The 24,082-nt window shown below is 37.6% G+C and overlaps 1 long non-coding RNA gene across 1 annotated transcript; it reads left to right on the forward strand.

Moving 5' to 3' along the window:
- Positions 1-58: 58 nt before the first annotated feature.
- On the forward strand, positions 59-24,067 carry LOC115941545 (uncharacterized). The gene is made up of 3 exons (XR_014147821.1): positions 59-1,396; positions 2,331-2,484; positions 13,584-24,067. It is a non-coding gene; the product is annotated as an uncharacterized LOC115941545 (long non-coding RNA).
- Positions 24,068-24,082: the final 15 nt, after the last annotated feature.

Consider the following 24,082-nt stretch of genomic DNA (forward strand, 5'->3'; position numbering starts at 1 on the left):
CGAAACGGGCACGGGCGCGAGGGCGCGCGTTCCCAGGAGTCCGCGGTCAGGTGGGTGTCCCTGCGGAGTCAGGCCTGGTGCCTCTGGCTCACTACCGGAGAACTTTCCCCGCAATTACTTGAGTTAACTGCATCTTTTCTCCTATTCTTTTCCCTAAGATGAAGACAAAGAAGTAACAATTCCTATAAAGGAGAGAAGAGCAATAAGTATGAAGTCTGAAGAACCGGGTAATTGCGATCTTCATCACCAGCCAGAGCTCCCAGCTATTGGACACTTTATACACGGTTCTCTGGTCTCAGGTCCGCTTTCCTTAAACTTTCTGAATTCTCAGCTCAGTTACCTTAAAGTTATCTCTGCTAACCGGTCCTTTGGTCTGATGGTCCCCACCAAAAACAAAATGTCTGAAGATTCCCTGGTTCATTTGAAAAGACAGACGACATTAAGAAAAATTAACTAACCTCAAGAACTGTGTGGTGTATGTGTATACAGTTCTAGACTAAACGTCGGCATGAGGGCATGACTTAATGTCCTAGCTTCCTCCTCTTCCATCCCCCTTTCTCATGAGCAATGTGTCTTGATGCATAATGGAATTGTGTTTTATAGAAACGCAGTCAATAGTGATCCACTTAATACTCTTCACTGGCCAAACCATAACTGGAGTTCTGTGTTCAGTCTGGATTGAGCACTTAAAAAAACAAACAAACAAACAAAAAACAACCTCAGAGAAGCTGGGATTATTTCATAGAAGAGCAGATGATGAAGAGAACCCCAAAACGTACCACATAAAAAAAAATACTGATTGAACTTGGGAGGATTCTCATAGAAGAGAGAAAGCTCCGGGAACATCTCCTATTAAATAAACACTAGTCATGTGACATTAGATTTATTTCATGTGGTCTCAAGAGCTGCAGACTTGAGAGAAACATTTCAGATCCTGAAAAGAAGATCCCCTTCTAGCACTAGTCAGAGAAGTTGTCTGCCTTAGGATATGTGGATGCCTCAACCACTGGATTTGACCTTAATTAGATTCTAAAGGCTTACTTCATAGGCACTAGGTGAAGGGGAGCCATACATCAAAAGAATTAATTTTATTAAAGTTATTCCCAACCTTGAGATTGGATCAGCCCATGGTCCCAGACTTAAAAGAATTTACAGATTAACTTATGAGACAAGACAAATGCGTCAAAAGGTAAATAATGAGAGGAAGCCGCATGATAACGAGAGGTACTAACAAAAAGTGCTAGAAATTCACACGACAGATTGTTCTTATCACAGTTCCTTGGAGACTTAAGGAAGAAGGAGGAGATTGAAAATGGACCCCACTAGAACTGCCCTAGAACTAATCAAATGCAACTCTTTATCCTTGAAATGTGATGGATCCAAATGGAAACATGCAGTAAGTACAAAATATACACCATATTTTGAAACTTAGTACAAAAAAAAGTAAAATATCTTAATTCTTATATTGAGTACCTATTGAAATATTAACATTTGGTATACACTGGGTCAATATATTAAAAGTAATTTTACCTGTTCATTTTTTTTAAATATGGCTACTAGAAAGTTTTAAATTACATAGGTGGCTTGCATCTTATTTCTATTAGACAGTCCTGACCTAGAGGAAAATACACTTCACTGAACTCGAAGAACTATATTTGTCCTCTTTGTAATCCCTGGAGGTTTTCCAAAATGTCAGTGGAAAGAGTCTGATGACAGGATTCCTAATGAAGAGAAAGAAGACTGTCCAGAAAGTGTGCTGTGAGCAAAGACAAGGAACCAAGATTGCACATGCACTCTATGATAATGAGTAACTTGTTGGTCTATAATAGAAGGTGCTTATTGGAAGGTAGTGACAATAAAGTTAAAATTAGAAACTAATCTGTAGGGAAGACTCAATTTTTAATTTAAGGAATTTAGTACTGTAGGCAATCAGGATCTGGCAGTTAGAAAATAGGATTGTATGAATCTTTTGTCAATACTGAGTAGTGTGGGGACGCCTAGGTGACTCAGTCAGTTAAGCGTCTGCCTTCAGCTCAGGTCATGATCCCACGGTCCTGGGATGGAGTCCCACATCGGGCTCCTTGCTCAGCAGGAAGCCTGCTTCTCCCTCTACCTGCCGCTCCCCCCTGCTTTTGCTCTCTCTCTCTGATGAATAAATAAAATCTTAAAAAAAAAATATTGAGTAGGGTGGGTTGAAATTAATGGGTGGTTGGGCAACCAACTAAAACTCGTACTTAAAAATGTATTATTCCAAAAACAATAGGGGATTGCTTTAAACTGATTATAGTAGTCCTGCCCCTGGTCCAAGGTTTCCCTTTCTGTTGTTTCAGTTACCTGAGGTCAACCACAATCTGGAAGCAGATGATCCTTCTTCTGATATATCATCAAAGGGTGAATAGTGGCCTACTGCTATGTCAGAATGCCTGTGACATTCACTTCACTTCATCAGTAGGTGTTTTATCCTCTCACATCCAAAGAAGAAAGGTGAGTACACTACAATAAGATATTTAGAGAAAGAGACCATATTCCCATAACTTTTATTACATTATATTGTTGTAATTATTCTATTATTAGCCATTGTTGTTAATCTTTTACTGTACCTAATTTATAAACTGAATTTTATCATAACTATGTATGTGTAGGAAAAAACATAGTATATACAGGGTTTGGTACTAGCATTGGTTTCAGGCATCTACTGGAGCTGTCTTAGAAGTATCTTGCACAGATAAGAGGGGATTATTGTACAGCACATCTCTAAAGTGGAATAATTTATAAGAATTAAAAAGTATGGCATGAATTTGTATTGCTTGATATGGAAATATATCAAGGAGTACAATTGAGTAAATAAAATAGTTTGTAAAATAATGCATACACAACATGAACCCATATATGTAAAATTATATATGTGTGTGTATGTAACTAGATTTGACTTAATTTTCTCAAAATTGTCTCAAAAACAGAAAATCTCAAGGTGAAAGTGTTTCCAACATATTTTCATTGGGTCAACAAAGTCATCCATGTTTTTTGGTCCTTTCCATCTCTATGTTCTATCATCCTTAGCATGTTAGCCTTTCATTCTCACCCTTATCACACCATGAGTTGTCAGAATGGGTTGGTATGCTCCAGACTCATGTCTAGCCCTTAGTATCTCTTTCAGTATGTGTGTCCATTAGGTCTGTTCAGCTCACCAGTGTCCCACAGCCTCGGCTTCTGGACCTTTTTGGTTTTACCTATTCTCAGTCCATTGTTCCCCCTTCTTTTTGCATACCCCAACTAAAAACATTGGGTCTTAAAATTACATCTTTGCTGGACCTCAGTGCAGTTCCTTTCCTGGAGCTGACACTTGACCTCTGGGGGATGCTGATTAATAAAAGACTCAATTTTAAAATGAGCTTCCCTAGTCTTGTTAATAAATGATGATGATATGGGAAAAAAATTATGATGGCAGACACTGTTGGTTGCCTAACCAGTCACCATTTTTCTCCTCTTCCTTAATTAATAAAATGAATTTGTTAGGTTACCAAACAACTAAAGAAATGTGAGCTCTTCCCATTACCCTGGAAGTAATTCTATTTCCCTTTGAATAAGAATTTTGTAGAGGTGGTCATGTGACCAAGGGATAGTCAGTTAGGGGGGATTCTGCAATAGGTTCTATCTAAATGGCAAATATATGCTTATAAAATCTATAGAGAGTTATTCTTGGCTAACTGTTCAAGATGGTGGACTCGGCATATAATTTGCCTAATGTTCTTTCCTATACACTGCTGAAATAAAAATTTAGAAGTAGAAAAACTGAGGAATAAATAAAAAGTAAAGATAGTGTGTTTGTATGCATGTACTTATATGGAGAGAAGGATGATCAGCAGAAAAAAGTGAATAAAACTTCAACAATTTCCTGGGAAACAAAGCTATAATAGAGGTCTGACTAGGAATAACACCCAAAACCATTGCCAAAAATTACAGTGAAGAAGCTACAAAAGAGTTGGTTGAGGCATGGCAGAGAACAGAAGTGAGATTAAGGGTTGAAAATGGGGATAACATTGTAAATATGGTACACTGACTCAGGCACCACACACATTTCCTTCTTCATTGTACACACTGAGAGCTGACAAAGACACCTGCCACCAAACGAAGAAACCAAAAAGACCCAAAAAGTCTTCTTCAAATGAATTGTGTAAATAGTAGAGAGGAAATGAAAGCTTTTATGTTGACAACACAGATAATACCATTCTCATTCTGGTACTCAGGACCAGCATCCAGAGAGCTAGTTACTTGCCTACTCATCCTAAAGTAAACCTGATATTTAGCATTCCTAGTCCTGCCCTATCAAACCCAGCCACTTGTTCACAATTACTACATAGGAGAGAAAATTGGAAGACATCCTACTTACTAAAAGCAAAGGAAGGGCGCCTGGGTGGTTCAGTCAGTTAAGCGTCTGCCTTCTGCTCAGGTCATGATCCCAGGGTCCTAGGATCAAGCTCCGCATCGGGCTCCCTGCTCAGTGGGGCCTGCTTCTCCCTCTGCCTGCTGCTCCCCCTGTTTGTGCTTTCTCTCTCTCTGTCAAATGAATAAATAAAATCTTTAAAAAAAAAAAACAAAGGAAAACCACATCAATGACCAATTTGTATATATATATTTTATATATTTTAATTTTTTAATTTAATGTATTTAAATACTTTAAACATATTAAATATATATTTTATATATGTTGTTAAATATATATTTATATACATTTTGTATGTATATTATATATTATAGATAACATATAAATGTAAATATATCTTATATAACCTATATATATAGAATAATATATATTTACATAAATATTTATTTTATATTGTGTATGTATATATGTATAAACATACAATAAAGAATCAATAGGCAAATCAGGAAAAGCACCATTATGAAAGAGAAAGACAAAGAAAAACAGAAAACAAACTCTAAAGGAAACAAATATAATTCACAAAATAAAAGGGAACATTTTTTAAAAACACTCCAATTTATAAGCTTCAGTATTCAGAATATATTATATCTATAAGCTACAAACAAGGTACTCTGAAGAAGAAGCAACCATAGAATGAAGTAGAGTTCTGAGACACTAAAAACGTGATTACTTAAATAAAAAATTCGAGGGAAGTACCAGAGATAAAATCGAAGAAATCTAGAACATAGCATACAAAGACATAAACAGAAAATATGAGAAAAGATAAGAGTCATGGAGAGCCAATCCAATGGACTAACATTCAACTACTAGAGAAGAGATTTAGAAAAAAAAAAAAGTGAGAAAAAAATGTTTTAATTATAAGAGATCTTTTTAGAATGTAGAAGGAAATAAGTTTTCAGATTGAGTAGACTACAGGGTATCAGAAAATAGATGAAAAAAGATTCACACCTGGAGATATTATCATGTAATACCAAGAATAAAAACTAGGAATAATACTAGTCAATAATAATAATGATAATAAATCCCCAAAGTTTCTAAACATAAAAGACACGTTATCAGTGAAAGAATAAAAATCAGACCTATTGGGGCACGTGGGTGGCTCGGTCAGTTAAGCATCCGACTCTTGATTTTGACTTGGGTCATGATCTCAGGGTCGTGTAATTGAGCCCCACATCGGGCTCCTCTCTGGGCGTGGAGCCTGCTTGAGATTCTCTCTTTCCCTCTCCCTCTCCCTCTGCCCTTCCCAACCCTCTCTCTCCCTCTCTTAAAAAAAAGAAAAAAAAATCAGACCTATTAACAGCACTGGATCCTAGAATGACAGAATATTTTCAAAGTTTTAATGGCAGATATGGTTATAAAGATTTTTAGACCGTCAAGGATGTGGAACTGCAGAAGATTTTCCTCCCATGTGATCTTTACTCCAGTGAAATAAGGGCAGAAACTCCAGGAAATAGTCCAGCCAAAAAAAGACTGAAAAAATAAGAGGAAAACATGGAATTCTGGAAAAGATGTACCAATCTTAGAAAGAGGCAAACAGACATTCCCAGAAAGGGCTGGGCAGCAAGTCTAGAGAGGAAGCAGGAAGAGTTCAAGAAGCAGGTTTTTATGGAAGTAAATGGGAAATCCAGTAGAATAAATGGTAAGATAGGGAATTTTTTAAAAAGTGAAAGCTATAATAAATCAAATACTGCAAGGATAAAATGTGTAAAGGGGGTAGTAAAGGAAATTCAGGAAAAAAAAATCATTAGGAAAAGGGTCAAAACAGTTCAGATGACTACCCTTAGGATTGAGAGGAGGAAGGGAGCTAGCAAAAGAGAAAGAAAGGGTAGCCAAAGAGGAAAGAGATTAGCAAAGATATATAAAATCATTTTTTAAAAAAGTCATCAACAAGGGTAATTCCTGCTCAAAGTCAAGGAGAATGGAGACTTGGTTAATGTCTTTGGAGATTTATATAATTGATGAATTGGAAACACTTTTAGTAACTTGATAGAGATGGAAATCAGATGGCAAATTAAGAGAATAAATGAGAAGAGAGAAAATGGAGACAGGGATGAGAATCATTTTTGTTTATAAACGCACGAAAAAAGCAGAGCAGTAGAGGAAATATTAGGGTCCAGAGAAAGACTTTTGTCTGTGTGTGTTTTTAAGATAGAAAATCAAGCAAACATACAAGATATTGATAGAAGGAAAGAATCTTTAAGAGTTGAGTAAAGATAACAGTGAGATGAGAGTAAAGATAACAGTGAGAAGACAGACAAGGATACACTCAAGACCATACATGAAGTTGTTCTTAACCTTGGTAGAGAGACTTTTTCCTGTGAGACAAGATGAAAGAAGTAGAGGATGTTTGAAAATACAGGAAAAGTTAAAGGTATTGAAGAATGTATAGCTATAAAAATTTCAAAGTTGAATATACAATATGAATGGTATTCTTCTTTTAGCAGCCTTGAAATTATGGCTTGTTCAGTGTATGAATATTCTTAACTATTTCCTGTACGATAGTAAGATACATTAAATTTTCATAATTTACTATAAAATACAGACAAAAACCAAATTCAAACATATAGCCATAGGTTAGGTTTTATACTCGGTCAGTATAAACATAAGTAGTGAAAACTGCAAGTCAGAGAGTTCTCATTGGCTAATTTGACTTGATATCTAGTTAGTTTCCCAAATGCCAGGTGAGAATTCGTGACAAGTATGAGTATGCATATGAATACAGGTTTGTTTCTATAAATGGGATTAGGGGGAAAGAAGATTAGGGGTAGTTAGCTTCAAAATGAATAATTTTTAGCTAGCTTTTCCTGTCAGGAGCAAACTTTCTTTCTTTCTTTTTTTAAAGATTTTATTTATCCGTTGGGGAGAGAGAGGGAGAACACAGAGGGAGAAGCAGACTCCCCGCTGAGCAGGGAGCCCGATGTGGGACTTGATTCCAGGACCCTGGGACCATGAACCAAAAGTAGACGCTCAACCGACTGAGCCACCCATGTGCCCCTAGGTTTGCCTTTCTTATGCAAGCAAATTATCCACCCGAAGTTTGAGGCTCTAACATATTACTTAAAGCACTGTGAGGGAATGGAAGAATCTTTTCTTGCCTACTGTTGCTATTCTGTGATTTCTCTCAACTGATAAGTTAGGGAATTATTAGACTGTATATGAGACCCAGAACAACAATAGCAATAGAGTTTTTCTCTCACAAAACAGGATAGGTGGGTAATCGTTCATTTGCAAGCTCCTTGGGAGCATCCCAGTTATAATCTGAAACTGGTCCCTGTATTTGGAGGGCAGGGAGAGACCAAAGAAAGAGGAAGGCAGGTTTAAGAACCAAAGGGAACTTACATACAAGGCTTGTTTTAGGGTACAACAAGACAAGTGGATCCATACACCCACCTGTCAAATCTTAAAAGTTTATATAGAGGCCTTAACCAGGTTCAGTCAAGTATGTATACTATCTTATACTGTCTAAATAGTCTCAGCACCACATCATTATCTCAAGGCTATGTCCTTGGGGCAGCTGCTGGGAGCAGGAAGGCAAGTGGAACTCACATTCCAAAGATAAGGGACAGAGAGAGGTGCCTTTGATTGCCTGGGGTTCAGCTCATGGGTCAACCAGGAGTCATGTCTTTTCAATCACCCCACCCCCCCCAAGAGCAATCTTGGAACAGTGTAGTTGTATTCAGGATTTAGTCATCCAGAGACCCAGGTATCTTCTTGTTATTCTACAATTTCTAGTGTAGACATATTTGGAGACAAATGTTTCACCCACAACCCTCTTTCTTCTCAATTAAAGCAAACATACTGGTATTAAACAGATAAGGATAGCCTCCCTTCACTTATCAGAACTGAACCATGGGAAACAATAGAATATCAAGACTAACTTTATCTCTTATGCACATAAAAATTGAGCTAGTAAAAAATGGCAATATATAATGATGGATATTATTTTAAGAATTAAATTTTCCTTAAGTTTAAACTATTCTTAAGCATTTTTAATATGGTCAGAATGAAGTTTCCATTCATTCTACCCACAAGTAATTAAGCATATATCACATAACCCACACTTTGCTAACTAAGCATTGTGAACTCTCCAAAGAGAGTTCTGACAGTTGACTTCTGTCAACATAGATTACTATTCCTGGTTTTGAAATTCACATAAATGAAATCATATAGTATGTCACTCAGTATTTTTTTCATGTTGTTGCCACCCTGGCCTTAATTAATGAGGCTTGTTGATACTTCAAAGAGATATTTTCCACCCTCTATTTTAAAAGTCTTTTCTTATGGGAAAATCCCATAAAAGTATGTAAAAGATATTTATTATATAATAATATACATTAGAGGTATTACTGATTTTTAAATTTCAAAGAGAGATTGTGTTCACTTTAAAAGTAGGCAAGGTCAGTACAACCTCTATCCTGCACCATTGTAGTACAGCTTGGTACTTCCAAAGTGATGGTCATGTTAACTTGCTGTGACCTTTTTACTCTAACAAACCTGAAAATGCCCTATGAGAAGTTTAGGCCAATTACAAAATTAGAGGCACAGTCCCCACACAAAACCACCCTCATTTCTGACACCAACTGTAAGTTTGCAAGGGAGGGGGGGAGATGGAGTGGTTCTCCCAAATACAGTTTCAGTAATTTTCAGAAAGACTCACCAAACCACTAAAAGTTACTATACTCATGGTTATGGCTTATTAAAAGGAAAAGATAACAGATAAGATTAAAGGAAGGCACACGTAAAACAGAGTCTAGGAGACTTTCAAATGCAGAGATTCAGTTGTCTTCTAGCCATGAAGTCAGGACACATTAATGTTCTAGCATCAACGTGTGACAGTATGCATGGAGTACCGCCAATCAGGGAGGCTCACCTGAGCTTGGTGTCCAAACATTTTTAGGGGGCAATTGGTTGCCCATTTAGTAAATCTCAGTTTCCAGGTTCACTGGTACTGTGTGACCCAAAGCTCCCACCCAAAATCATATTGTTGGTCTTTTTCACTGGCCAATACTCAACCTAAGACTATATGGGTGTTGCCAGTCCCCAACCTAAATCACATTGTTAGACTACTCAGTATGACCCAAGACCCTCAGATAACCTCATCTTAAAAGGGTAAAGGCAAAGGCCAGGCCTTCTCTTTGGGCAAGCTCTAGTTCTTTACTACACACCCCCTAAATCTCCACTTTTCTCTTTGGAGGGTTTGTTGTTTTCAACCCCTGCAATTAAATTGTTTTTTTTTTTTTTAAATTGTTTCTCAACTACTAATTTTGTAAGTTTATATTTTAAAACATTCTGAATGATTATGAAGCATCTCAATAAAGAAAATTAAGATTGAAGTAGGATTACTAACATTTTCTTTTTCCTCTAGTTTTCCAGTATGTATAAATAAGAGGATTCTACCAGACTTACTGACTTGTAATGCATTCTATTTTAAGTTGGACAACAGCTAGAAAATAAAATTGAAAGTTTTTCAGTAGACTATAATGCCAGAAATGACAATGAAGGGAAAACAAAGCTGTGTAGTAACAGTTCAATGATTCTGAGGCTTGGGATTGGGTAAGTGTGCAAGACCTCCCTAGAAAGAATATAAACTACCAAAGACCTCCATAAGGAACATTGAAGTTGTTAAACATTGACCCTATATTTTAAACATTCTTTCTTTACATAAATGTGTTGAGGAGTCATCACTGAGGAAGTAATACCATTATAGTTTAAAATGAAATTATAAGATTTAAATGTTAAGGTGCCATTTATTAATGTTAAGTTTCTCTTAAAATAATTTTAATTGCATTTTGATAGGTTTAGCTCTTCCTAGTTTAGATATGAGTTGTAATTTTTTTGTTGTTCTTTTTAAGATACAGTAGAGATACAGGACTTAAGTGACAAAATAGGCTGGAGATGGAAATTCCACACTAGCAGCTTAAGCAGGACCAGGATTCTTTTTTTTTTTTTTTTTAAGATTTTATTTATTTATTTGAGAGAGAGAGAATGAGAGAGAGAAAGCACATGAGAGGGGGGAGGGTCAGAGGGAGAAGCAGACTTCCCGCCGAGCAGGGAGCCCGATGTGGGACTCGATCCCGGGACTCCAGGATCATGACCTGAGCCGAAGGCAGTGGCTTAACCAACTGAGCCACCCAGGCACCCAGGACCAGGATTCTTGAAGTCAGTCAAATCACAGGTCAGACAGGTAGTTAGGTCATTGGTCAGGAAGGGCAAGGTTCAAGTCAGGCATAAGATTCTGATTTCATAGGCTCAAGACACTCAGACTGAAAACTACATTTAGCTAACTCTATACGTTGATGTGAAGGTTCATTCATCCATTCATTTGTGAAACTGAGTGAAGGAAACCTCATTTAAAATGGAGGCAGGAGGCCAGAAGGGGGAGCCTTCATGCCCTACCACTCCTTGTCGAGAAGAGAGCTCTCTTGCATTCCTGACAGGAAGAACCCTACCACTCCAGCAGGAGGAAGAAAGAATTTCTCCAGGCCCAACAACAAGCCCAGCCAATAAGAAAATATCACAGCTCAGCCAATGAGAAATCATTACTACCCAGGATTCTTACTTTCTTTCAATGGATTTTCATTCATAGCAGTCCCTCAACCCCCAACTTCTTCCTTTTCTTCATTATGTTTCTCTCATTTGATCTGTGGACTTGCCTATAGCTTGCCGTAGCTTGCATGTCCAAATTGCAGTTCCTCTGCTATTATTGAATAAACACATTTTGCTGGTAAAATAACCAGCTGTTTTCCTTGTAAGGTCAACACATTCAATTGATACATATATTGAGCACCTACTATGAGTCAGCAGACACCGTAGCAAACAAGACAAACACTGTGTTGGCTTTTAACAAATAATAGCTAGTTTTCACTGCTCAAGTACCTGCTATTTGCCAGGCATTGTGCTAAGCATTTCTTCCTGGAACTCTAAAGTGTTTATTATTCTCACTTTTATTATGTAGTTTCATAGGTAAGGAAATTGAGACTTAGGAGGTTTACAGTCTTTCTGGAAGGGAATGTCTCACAGTGATTCTGCACACCCTCTAAAGCTAGACTTTCTTGCTATCAAAAGTCTCTTGCTAATAGTAATAGACAGTTTCTCAGTACCGGAAAAGAGTGTTTATCTTCTCCAGGACTTTTCAGTTTCTTTGCTGGATATAGGAGTGCCATCTTTTGGCAAGATGTGGAATTTCATAAAGAAGGACTTAACCAGGGAACTGATGACAAACTAGTCAAGGGTTACCTTATTCTCTTCTTTATTAAATGGGTTATTGTCTAAGGTTATCATGTTTTCTAAACTAGGAGAAGGGACTCATTTTGGTTACAGGTCTTGTCAGTTGGTGTTTATTTTGCTATTATGAAGAAGAAAGAAAAATAGGGAAGATAATTAATTTTAGTATATTAGTACTTAAGATATATATTCAGGATTGCTTACAAATAAGTTCTTTCTTAAAAATGTGATGTTGAGGGTGCCTGGATGGCTCAGTTGGTTAAGCGACTGCCTTCGGCTCAGGTCATGATCCCGGAGTCCTGGGATCCAGTCCCACATCGGGCCCCCAGCTCAGCGGGGAGCCTGCTCCTCCCTCTGACCCTTTCCCTTCTCATGCTGTTTCTCTCTCACTTGCTCTCTAATAAATAAACAAAATCTTAAAAAAAAAAAATGTGATGTTGAGGGTGCCTGGGTGGCTCAGTCATTAAGCATCTGCCTTCGGCTCAGATCATGATCCCTGTGTCTTGGGATCGAGCCGCTCTCCCCCCCCACATTGGGGTCCCTGCTCCACGGGAAGCCTGCTTCTCCCTCTCCCCCTCCTCCTGCTTGTGTTCCCTCTCTCGCTGTGTCTCTCTGTCAAATAAATAAATAAAATATTTTTTTAATGTGATGTTGATTTAATGACTACCACATTTAAAGTTTTTAAATCTGGGTTCAATTAATAAACAAAGAGAAAAATTGTCCTAACCCAAACATAAAGTCTCAGATTTACACAACTCTGAACAGACCTAGTTACTTAACAACCACTAAAGTGAATTTTTAAAAAATAAATGCTGACATATGTGTTCGATGGGAGAATTTTTCCTTTTAAGCTTTCACAAAGATACAGCAAGAAATTATAAATATATATATAAGTAAAACAAAATTAAGCAACACTTTTTCATTGTGTGTGTAGCACTAATTATAGTGTTTCCTTTTATAAAAGCAGAAATAGTATAATATCTTCTCATAGTTTGAGACACTGGAAGGAGACGACTATATCCTAGCAATAGCAAGCTTGTATGTTGAGACCACCTCCCACAGACACGAACAGTAGTTACTACTGCCCACAGCTGACATCAGTCCCAGAATTCTGTCTTTTTCTGTTTAGCCATCTTTTAATCTAAATGAACCAACTCAACTTGCCAGGAATTACAAGCTTAAAGAACAGTATCTTAAGTAAGAGCAATATTTACTAAAATTTTAACTTAATCTCTATATTGAGCAAGCATAGCTTTTAACAGAACTAAAATGAAATGTTTTTTTCTTTCACCATTCCTTTAAATTTTATTAGGGTAGAGTACCTATTCCTGGATGAAAACTCTGGTGGGATCTATGGCTTTATTGTTGTTGTTTGTTGACTTTTAAATACTATCACTTTCCATTGTCATTTTAGGTCATAGACACTATTACAATTCAGTAAGTAGAGTATTTAATATTAGACTATTTGTTACTAATAGTGAAAATATGAATAATGAATAATGAAATATGATAATGAAATTCGTAATAATGAAATTTCATAATTGGGTTTAGTATTAATTCTTCTCCCTTGTAATAGCTTAAGTCTACTTAGAGCTGAAAGCCTAAACTGAAGAAGTGGAGTGGGCCTTCTCTCTTCTTTCTTCATTGCATGACATCATATCGCTATCACTTCCAAGGCCACATACAGCCTTTAGGCGGTGGAAGAATGACAGGAAGTCAGGAGATACAGGCTATTTCTTACTTTACTGCAAATCCAGTTGTTTCCTTCTCTGTGTCTAAAGGCAGGGACCTCTGGCAGGTCCTGGTTAAAACAGATTCTTTCTCTTTGGAGACACCTTTGAGGACTCCTTGAAGTTCCCAACTAGACCTTTCCAGCTCCTGCAACTCATTAGCTGATGCATCTTTTCTTGTCCAGGTCCTGGGAAGCCTGAAGTGCATCTACACTTCCTTTTTGAGAGGAGCTCTTTACTCTTCCAGATGGCTTTTTTGGACAGAACCCAAGATGAACCACTCTAGCTCTTTTTTCCTTGGCTTACATCCCTTGCCCTGATAGGTTTTAGGAATAAAGGCTGGTCCTAAACCAAAAGCACTATCCTGGCTCCACCACCAAGCAGCCAGTCATCCTTAGCCTCTACATTTTCTGGGATGGAGGTAGTAGAGTCAGTCACACCTCAGTCTACAGTCCACTTAAGATTTTGGGGGCAGCAGTACAACACTAGTTCTTTGCATTTTCCAACTGCAGAAAGCACATTTCAAAGCTCTCCCATGGTCCCCTGGCAATACTTCTCACTAGACTTGAGGTTAGAAGGTCCTACACACCTATGCCTATTCCCCTCAGAAGGTTGGTACTGTTAAAAATTCAACTGAGTAACTTAAAAGATCAAATTGTTTTTGTTTTTGTTTTTTTGAATGATTCATGGATCAGGGAGCATCCCATCTAGCAAATAGAAAAGAGCTCCCTCAAGGTGTAGAAAAGGAAGGTTTTATAAGGCAGAGAGGGAATGAGAAAAGAAAATTATTGGCAAAGAATGCATTGTTTTAGGGCAATGGAGGGGTCTATCAGTAGATTTCCTAGTGCTGTCAGGGAAATTCCACGTTGAATGTTAAAGTTTACATTCCGGGGGGGATTGAAACTGCAGTTAAGTATTAAGTTTTGGTGTGGGGCCTTAACATAAGTAACTCCATTTGGGGCCTGTGGATTTTTTTTTGTTTTTTTGTTTTTGACAGTGCTCATAACAGAATGGCAGCTCTCTAAAGAAGCTACTCCTTTACTTTCTCTGATGCTTTTTTTTTTTTTTTTTAATATCCTTGATCCGGTTGAAGCCTCAATGAATCATGTAAAAATGTCGTGAATGCATTTCTTTTGTCAACCTGGGTATAGAAGGGAGAATGTCTCATCCTCAGTTGAGCATCCTGTCATCTGTTGGTGCTTCAACAGAAACTATGACAAGAATAATCCCATTCTAAGATCCTGTTAGAAATAGAAGCACAAAGAAGTGGGACACATCATAGAACCTAGGTGTGAATACATATCAGACTAGGGTCTAAATATTTCTTAAAATTGTCTTTTTTTTTCCATCTCTGTTACCACCGTCTTCATTCAAAACTTCATAATCTCTTACCATTACTGTTGCAGTCATTTGTCTCTGCCTTGGGTTTTATCTCAGTTAAATGTGTTCTTCATAATACCACCAGATTGGTTGACCTAAAATGCAGATGCTACCTTGTCAGTTATTTGCTTTAAATCTTTGAAAATCTCCCAATAGCATTGCCTTAGAGGCAAGCTTCTTAAATGTTAGAGTATGTACAGATGACCCAGGAATCTTGTTAAAATTCAGATTCTATTAGAAGATTTGGCATGTAGTCCCTAATTCTGCATTTCTAAAAACCTCTGTAGTAACGTTACAGCCCCAGCTGCTGCTCTAAGAACCACTCTTTGAGTACCGAGGGCCTAGAGAACTTTTGGCTCCTTAGTTGTGCCATTTAAAGACCTAACTGAACTTAGCTATACTCTGATTTCATCTCTTACCTCTCCCCACAGCTACAGTTTAGAGTTCTCCCAGAAAAAATTATGCTGTTTCATGTCCAGTATCCTTTTTACTGTTGTTTTGTTTTTTATATTTATGTTTTTTGATATTTTACATATGGTAGTAGTAACTGAGATCTCCTCTCCTCGAAGGTTCCTTCAGCTCCAGAAAGCAATTCCGTACATCTACAAATTGGTTTAGTTTTATATTAGTTTCCTGTGGCTGCTAATAGAAATTACCCCAAACTGGGTGACTGAAAAATAAATACATAAATAAATGTATTCTCTCACAGTTCTGGAGGCCAGTGCCCAAAATCAAGGTATCAGTAGAGCTGTGCTCCCTCCCATGGCTTTGAGGAAGAATCTCTTGCTTGCCTCTTCCACTTCTGGCTCCAGGAGTTTCTTGGCTTTTGGCTCTAATCTGTGATCACATTGCCTCCTCCTCTTAAGTCTTAAAACTCTCTGCTTTATATTTATAAGAATGTATGTATTTTTATTTAGGGCCCACCCAGGTAATTCAGGAAAAACTCTACCTCTCAAAATCTTAAATCACAGCTTTTGTATATAAGGTGATATGCACTCATGTCAGATAAGGCCATGATCACAGGTTCTGGGGATTAGGATGTGGACATGGCTCTTTGGTGGGGGAGGGTCAACACTTAACCCACTACATGCCTCTTTTTAGAGCACATGGCATCATAGGAATAATAGCTACCATTTATTTTATTTATTATTATTCTTTTAGGACATTTTCCCTGATTCCTAGCACTTACTCAAATACCCTTGTGCTTATCTTTTACATATCACATATCACACTGTACTATATATGTTAATTCTCTTTCATGTCTTATTTAACATGTGTACTTATATATTATGTCATATATAACACGGATACTACTACTTGTGACATAATAGGTGCTCAACAAATATAATAAAGATTTTTTTCTTTAGGGGGCCTTTCTTATTGTCCATACTGGAATGGGTACTTGTACACACATAGAGCACTGAACTTCTCCTTTTTAGCCCTTATCGTTTTGTAATTAGATACTTCCTTGTGTATTTGTTTGGTGTCTGCCCCTCCCCTAGATTATAAGCTCTGTAAGGGCAGGGACCATGTGTTTTTCCCATTGTCCTTTTCTCATTCCTGTCACAGTGCCCAGCACAGGGTATTTGCTCAGTGAGTACTTGTTAAGTGAATGACCAGTTGAATGAATGGATCCCTGTAAGAGAAATTGATGAAGGAGGTGGTGTTCTTAAGGTTTAATGTCAAGAGTTGCAAAAGGAGAGTGTTCTAGGAAAAGAGTAAGAGTGTAAGAGGGTTTCTTGAAAACTGAAATACTACTTAAGGATAGAGTGGGAAGAAGGCATCAGGGGTAAGGGTGGAGCAAGGAAGAACAGGGCGCTGATAACAGCTCCTATTTATTAGAGGTTTATTATGTGCCAGTCTATTAGCCATTTACTCATGTAATAAAAGTGTGACTGTACCCTCTGAATAGCCTCTTTTCTTGCACCCAGCACACTTAGAGAACAGACTCAACACTTTTTCTGGCATTTCCTGCGAACACAAGTCCAACTTCAAAAACACTGGTTAGTAATGTAAATGTTATGAATTTTTGGTGAGTAACTTATCTTGCACGTAATAGAGCAAATTTCAAGCAAGCTTCTTCAGCAGATGTCTCTTTCAGCATCTGTATAGGCTGTAGAACTTCTCTCCATTTCTCCCTTTGCCTATACTGATTCCCAAGTCCTATATTATTATTATGAGACATTTTGTTGCAGTACCTTCACAGTAAAAGAAAACTAGTAAAGCAGTAGGCTTTAGTTTATTTCTTTAGACTTAAATTACCTCATTTATTTTAAACATTATAACAACCATAGGAGGTACAATTTTGTAGAGATATAAAATGATTAAATAACTTATCCAATGTCACACAAGTAGTAAATAGTAGTGCTAGATTCAAATCCATATCTTCTAGTGCCAAAGTCTATGATTTACCATTATTCAAATGCAGCACTTTGACATTATATTGAAATAGCCATCTGTGCTTGGCCCCTAGACAAATGTTTCCAAAGAGAGATCACTCACTGGGGATCACCTAAAAGAATTAATGAAACAGAACCTTTTGGAGTGGAGCTTAGAAATCTAGCAGTGTATTGCTAGACTACTTAGTTTTTGTTTACTTGAAACTTACAATGTTTTTGCTCTCTACTGACATTTGTTATTTAGTAGAGGAAACTGAAGCAGTCTTTTGGGGAGCAAAAATTCCTGTCTCCTTTAAGGTCCATCTAGTTGAACTAGGAATCAAATTGACATGTAGCAGGTTAACAGGGGAAAATCAAATTTAATAGCATATGTACTGAGAACCCACATAGATAGGAAATTCCAAAGACAGTCAGCCAAAATAAGGTATGTATGTCATTCTGAACTAAGGAAAAGGGGTAGGGATCCAGGTCTTCAAAGAAAAGGAATGCAATCCTCAGGAAGAATGAAAAAAGAGTAAATGTTTGGTAAACAAATGTTTTCTGGGCCTCAGAAAAAGTGGGACAACAATCGAACAGGCTTTGATCTAGGTTCCTTCCTATCTAGCATACCTGGTTCTTACCATAGTGTAGTTATCTGTGGTGACCACTCTCTTCCTGGAGCCGGTCCTCTATCTAAATTCTTTCAGGCAGTTGTGCAGCAGATAAAGAGGTTTTCCTAAATTGGCTGGGTCTTGATTACTTTTAACTCAAAATAATCTTTATGCCAAAGCAGCATATTTTGGAGGGACCAGTCTTGATCATCTTCAAGTCTAATCGCCTCTTTCATGGGAAGCATTTTTTATATGATGTTTATATAGGAAATTTTCTTTAATACATTTCATTCTATAATAAGTCTATTTGCAGACTTCTTTTGGATTTTTCCTAGGAAAGATCTAAGCATTTCTCATCTGTATACTAACATCTTTTCTTTACTTAGGGATTCTTTCTTCAACTATATCTTTAATCATTCTTCTAATTATTCTGACTTCTTATTGAAAAACACCTAAAATTCTTTTTTTATTATTATTATTTTTTTAAAGATTTTATTTATTTATTTGACAGAGAGAGACACAGCGAGAGAGGGAACACAAGCAGGGGGAGTGGAGGAGGGAGAAGCAGGCTTCCCGCTGAGCAGGGAGCCCGATGCGGGGCTCGATCCCAGGACTCTGGGATCATGACCTGAGCCGAAGGCAGACGCTTAACGACTGAGCTACCCAGGCGCCCCCACCTAAAATTCTTATATTGTGTTTTTATTCCTGTCTCCTGTATCTATCAAAGTCTACCTTACAGTTTTTTCCAATATATATTCCATATATATTCCATATACATATATATACTGGAAGAGGTTAGCCATCCAATAGTTTCTTTTCTGTATTCCACTGTGTATGTTAATATTTCTGTTATATCATTTATTTTCTTACTTTCATTCCTTATTTTACACACTTTATCTCATTCTCTGTTTCTTATTGTTTTAATATCACCCCGTTTTTTCCGAAAAATCTGCTCTTCTTTGATATAGGTCAGGGACTTGTCAAACCAAGGATGCTAAATGCTTTTCTAAAATCACTCCGCTTACTTGATGAAAGTGCCCAAGAAAATTCAGTGGGAAAGAGTCCCTTTTCAGCAAATGGTACTAGAACAGTTGAATAGCCACATGCAAAAAGATGACATTGAACTCCTACCCCACACTATAGACAAAAAATAATTTAGGGGCTAGTGGTGGCTCAGTCGGTAAGCTTCCAACTCTTGATTTCGGCTCAGGTCATGATCTCAGTGTTGTGAGATAGAGCCCGGTGTTAGGTTCCCTGCTAGGTGTGAAGCTTGCTTAGGATTCTCTCTCTCCCTCTGCCCCTTCCCCCCGACTTGTGCTCTCTAAAAGAAAAATAAATAAAAAATAAAATAAATTAAATAAATAAATAAAAAATAATTAAAAATGGATCACAGACATAAATGTAACAGCTAATACTATAAAACTTTCAGAAGAGATTATAGGGGAAAATCTTCATGGTTTCTTAGATGTGATAGCAAAATACAAGTGTGGACTTAATTAAAACTAAAACCTTTTGTGTGTCATAAGTTATCCTCAAGAAAATGAAAAAAAAAAAAAAACCCACAGAATGGGAGAACATAACATGCACGTCGTATATCCAATAGTGGACTTATATCCAGAATAGTTAAAGAATTCTTCCAACTCAATAGCAAAAAGGTAGATAATCCAATTAAAAATAGGCAAAAGATCTGAATAGACATTTCTGCAAAGAAGATGCACAAATGGCCAATAAGCATATAAACAACAACAACAAAAACATTAGCTCTCAGGGAAATGCAAATCAAAAAGACGGCAAGATTCTCATGCACTAGAATGGACATAATGAAAATGTTAGATAATAACAAGTGTTGGAATATATGAAGAAATTGGAACCCTCATACACTGTTGGTGGGAATGTAAAATGGTACAGCTGCTTTGTAAAACAGTTTGGCAATTCCTCAAAAAGTTAGGCATTGATTTAACATAGGACCCAACAGTTCTACTTTTTGGAATCTACCTAAGGGAGATGAAAAATGAAAATGTCCACATAAAGACTTGTACATGAATGTTTATATTAACATTATTCATAATAGCTAAGAAACAGAAGCAACACAAGTGCACATCAACTGGATAAACAAAATACAGTACAATACTCTTCAGCAATAAGAAGCAGTAAAAAAGAAAGAAGCATAGATACATGATACAACATGCTTGCCTAATGCTGGGGGTAGGGGATGGGGATGGAAAATAACTGTATATGGGTATGTGATTTCTTTTAATGATGATTTAAATGTTTTAAAATTAGATGTGATGATTGTACAACTCAGTAAATATAAAATATTTCAATTATTTCAATAAATGAATTTTATGATATATAAATTCTATCTTGATAAAACTATTAAAATCACCCAGGTTTTTTTGTGTGTAATAAAAAATTTTCAGTGATCCATTATTTGTTCAATTTAATGTTCTTTCTTGTTCCTGAAATCCCCCTTCATAAACACTATGTTGACTTTTTCTACACTCATCTTCAGACAAAGAGAGTTGTAGTCAGCAGGCAATGTGTAAGACTTGCCATCACTCTATAGTTAGGTGCTCATCAAATTCTCTTCTCAGTTTATGCCTAGATGTCAGGTTGAGGTACATAACTTCTAGTAAAACATTCAGGAGGAGATAATATATTGAATATGTTGGTGCCCCAATCAGAACTTCCTTCTTGGGAAATCAGTCTGAGGATTGACAGAATAAACTGCACGGCTAGAGGGAGAGAGGGGACCACATTGTGGAAGGTAGGAGGTGTGGAGACATGGTTTGGGGGAGAAACAGATTCAGCTGCTGCAGAGGGGAGGGAGTCCTGATCACGGAGAGAGACGAGAGAGAGTGAGGAGGAGTGCACAGGGGATTGAACAGGGAAAACACTTTCCCAAAGCCATCGACTGGGAAAATGAGAGGGGTCAATTTTCGTGAGTTTTTACAAGCAGTGAAGCTCAAAGACTGCAGTTTTAGAGGTCCACCGTGTGGCTGGTATGGAGCCCTGAAGGTATTGTAGTGTTCCTGTGGAGAAGGCAGGCAGGTAAACTGGGGACAGATGGTATGATCTGAGGATCTCCTGAGACACATTGGGAAAGACAGTTCCCCCTTCTTGGATCACATCTGAGAGAGGTGGCATTACCTCTCTGGGGACAAACCTTTCAGCAGAAGTGCAGAGACACCTGCTGAGGGTGGCTAACCTGGACACTGGCTCTTTAGGGTGCTTTGCTCCAAACCCCATACTCTTGCACTGTGGTGTGACTGCCTTTCTGTGTCAAACCTGCATCAATCCCAGTGTGGCAAGACCCTCCCCCAGAAGACCGGTGCAGTTCCCCCCCACAGCAGATCCCTAAAGTTTGGAGTTTTAAAGCTCAGCTAGCTGCCTAAGATACAGCCCAAAGTGCACTGTGCTCGTCCAGGCAGGCAAGCAACTCAGACACAGACACTGTGAAAACAGGGACCTGAAAAACACCTACAATTCACAAGGGAAAATTATTCAGTCTTCCAGGAGGGCTTCCCTGACAGCAGCAAACTCGAACTCCCCTCTCTGGGGATAAAGGAGCTGGCTGGCACCATTTCCCTGCCCCACCCCTCAGCATGAACTAACTTCAGTAAATAGGACAACATCAACTGGCCGCCTAACCTGCTTACACCAAGCCCTGCACACCCCCCCAAGCTCAGGTGGTACTGCTTTTCTAGGGCAAGTGTGCCTAATAACCAGCACAGTGGGCCCCTCCCCCAGAAGACCAGCACAAACCCCAGCACACACACCACGTCTGCTGACCATAGAGTTTTGCAGAGTTCCAGCTCTAGTGGAAATAGCATCAGGTCTCCCTTAACAAGCAGACCAGAGCATACCTAGTTAAAATTTGCCATACTTTGGCCAAGGTACAAACACTACCCACTGCAAGCAAGGAGAAACTCTGCAGAGGACTGATCTGAGGGGTAAAGCAGCCATAACACAGCAGCAGAGTGTACACAGCATACACCAGAGATGTTTCCTGAAGTGCCAGGCTCTGGACATTATATGACCTCTTCTTCATAAAGCCATTACTCTCAGGAGTAGGAAACATAACAGGCTTTCCTACACAGAGAATAAGACAGAGGCCTAGATAAAAGACAAGATGGAGGAATTCATCCCAAAAGAAAGAACAAGAAAAGGTCACAGCATCTAATCAAAACAGATATAAGTAATATGCCTGATCCAGAATTCAAAGCAATAATCATAAGGATACTAGCTGGGCTTGAGAAAAGCATAAAAGACATAAGGGAGACACTCACTATAGAGAAAAAGGAGCTTAAAACTAATTAGGCCAAAATGAAAAATGCAATAACTGTCAAAACCAAAACCAACTGAATGTAATGACCACACGGATGGAAGAAGAAGAGGAATGAGTAAGTGATAAAGAAGATAAAATTATGGAAAATAATGAAGCTGAACAAAAGAGGGAAAGGAAACTCTTGAATCACAAAAGTAGGCTTAGGGGACTCGGTGACTCCATGAAATGTAATAACATTTGAATCCTAGGAGTCCCAGAAAAAAAGGGGCAGAAGTTTTACTTGAGGAAATTATAGCTGAAAACTTCCCTAATCTGGGGAAAGAAACAGACTTCCAAATCCAGGAGGCACAGAGAACTCCCATCAAAATTAACAAAAGCGGGCCAATACCAAGACTTATCATAGTTAAATTTGCAAAATATAAAGAAAAAATCCTAAAAGCAACAAGACAAAAGAAGTTCCTAACTGACAAGGGAAGACAAAATAAGGTTAGCAACAGAATTCTCCACAGAAACTTGGCATGCCAGAAGAAAGTGGCATGACATATTCAATGTACTGAATGGGAAAAATCTGTAGCCAAGAATACTCTATCCAGCAAGGCTATCATTCAGAATAGAAGGAGAGAGAAAGTTTCTCAGACAAACAAAAACTAAAGGAATTCATGACTACTAAACCAGCCCTGCAAGAAATATTAAAGGGGACTCTGAGTGGGAAAAAAAGACCAAAAGTCACAAAGACTAGAAAGGAACAGAGAAAATCTTCAGAAACAGCAACAACAACAAAAAAATAAAATGTCACTAAATTTATATCTATCAATAATCACACTGAATGTAAATGGACTAATTGCTCCAATCAAAAGATATAGGGTGTCAGAATGGATAAAAAAACAAAATGCATCTATGTCTTTAGACCTAAAGACACCTTCAGATTGAAAGTGAGGGGATGGAGAAATATTTATCATGCAAACAGACATCAAAAGAAAGCCAGAGAAGCCATACTTATCTCAGACAAACTAGATTTTAAACAAAGACTGTAATGAGATGAAGAAGGGCACTATATCATAATCAAAGGGTCTATCCAAAAAGAAGATCTAACAATTGTAAATATCCCCCCAACTTGGGAGCTCCCAAATATATAAAATAATTAACAACAAACATAAAGAAACTTGTTTATAGTAATACAGTAATCATAGGGGACCTTAACACCTCATTTACAGCAATGGACAGATCATCTAAGCAGGAAATCAACAAGGAAACAATGGCTTTGAATGACACACTGGACCAGATGGACTTAACAGGTATCTTCAGAACATTTCATCCTAAAACAGCAGAATACACATTCTTTTTGAGTACACATGGGACATTGTCCAGAATAGATTATGTACTAAGTCACAAATCAGGCCTCAATAAGTACAAAAAGGTTGAGATCATACCATGCGTATTTTCACACCACAATGCTATGAAATTTAAACTCAATCACATGAAAGAATCTGGAAAGACCACAAATATACAGAGGTTAAAGAACATCCTGCTAAATAATGAATGGGCCAACCAGGAAATTAAAGAAGAAATAAAAAAATACACAAAACAAATGAAAATGAAAACATGAGTCCAAAATCTTTGGTATGCAGCAAAAATGGTCATAAGAAGGAAGTATATAGAAATACAGGCCTACCTCAAGAAGCAAGAAAAATCCCAACTAAGAAACCTAACCTTATACCTAAAGAAGCTAGAAAAGAAACAACAAATAAAGCTTTAAGCCAGCAGAAGAAGGGAAATAATAAAGATTAGAGCAGAAATCAATAATATAGATACAAAAATGATATAGATGCAGAACAGATCAGTGAAACAAAGAGCTGGTTCTTTGAATTAATAAAACTGCTAAACACTTAGCCAGACTTATCAAAAAGAAAAGAGAAAGGAGCCAAATAAATAAAGTCACAAATGAAAGAGGAGAGATCACAATCAACAGCACAGAAATACAAGCAATTATAAGAGAATATTATGAAAAATTATATGCCGGGCGCCTG

The sequence above is a fragment of the Leptonychotes weddellii genome, chromosome 8 (assembly GCF_054177405.1).
Source record: "Leptonychotes weddellii isolate Sample4059 chromosome 8, ASM5417740v2, whole genome shotgun sequence".
In the NCBI taxonomy this organism is placed as follows: Eukaryota; Metazoa; Chordata; class Mammalia; order Carnivora; family Phocidae; genus Leptonychotes; species Leptonychotes weddellii.